The sequence below is a fragment of the Myotis davidii genome, unplaced genomic scaffold (assembly GCF_000327345.1).
Source record: "Myotis davidii unplaced genomic scaffold, ASM32734v1 scaffold4139, whole genome shotgun sequence".
NCBI lineage: Eukaryota > Metazoa > Chordata > Mammalia > Chiroptera > Vespertilionidae > Myotis > Myotis davidii.
Window position 1 is genome coordinate 22296 of NW_006290471.1, and position 1005 is coordinate 23300.

The 1005-nt window shown below is 42.1% G+C and overlaps 1 protein-coding gene across 1 annotated transcript in view; it reads left to right on the forward strand.

Moving 5' to 3' along the window:
• Nucleotides 1-1005, forward strand: part of LOC102774196 (arachidonate 12-lipoxygenase, 12S-type) — a gene marked incomplete at its 5' end in the record, with an annotated part of 13885 nt that overhangs the window by 8975 nt on the left and 3905 nt on the right. The window lies entirely within an intron of this gene.

Sequence of the window (1005 nt, forward strand, 5' to 3'; positions counted from 1 at the left end):
TTCCTCTCTCTAGTATACGTAGAAGGGACTGTTTTGAATCATCCTTTAGCTCCTTCCCCCCTCAGTCTTCACACCAATACCTTAAATCCCTTCCACTCCCTCCGTGCAATAACTGTAGCCAGCAGCTAAGATCTATTACCTATAACCAGGCCCTGGGGATGCACACATCATAAACCACACAACTACCAGGGAGTGGAGTCCTACCTCAACGTATCTGGGGCTGTACCTTCCCCATTCTTCCAGGAACACATCCAAAGCCCTTCATGACCAAAATCTCTGTAGTATGTCTCAGTCTGGCCATCAGGCGCCACCTGATCCAAAACACCCTTCTCGTCCCTCTTTCATGCTTCTCCCCATGAAATATCCACATCAGAGCACTTGTAATATTTGAATATGAGCTTTAACATCTTGCACCCACACTGTATCTCCGGCAACTTTATGGCTCTCTTTATACCATCATTCTCTTATCACCCTCATTAAAGACAGTGTGTTAAGATTTTTCTCTTGAAAACACACGGAGGGAGTGGAAGGGGATTCAAGGTATTGGTGTAAAGACTGAAGGGTGAAGGAGCTAAAGGATGATTCAAAACAGTCCCTTCTCTTGAAAATGCTTGAGAAACCTATTTAATCTCATGACTTTTAATATCCTTTCACTGAAATGAATGTATTTCTTGTCCCAAATGAAATAATGAATGTGACAAAGTTGAAACATGTGTAAATCAATATAACATGATTGTGATCCTATGCCCACTCCAAAAACTTACCTCCCCAATCTGGTCAGCAAGTGTAACGTGAGCAGGTCCTTAAACACCCTGAGCAGCATCTCAACTGTACATTGAGTGGAATTGGACAGTGGATTTGATGGAGTTCCAGTTCCAACATGAGTCTATGACTTCTCTTTTTTTCTGCATTATAGCCCAGATACCTGAAACTACTTTTCAGAAATAGGAGAGCAACCTCAGTATTCTTAACCACTTTGGGGGAGGTTGGAAATTTTATTAAGAT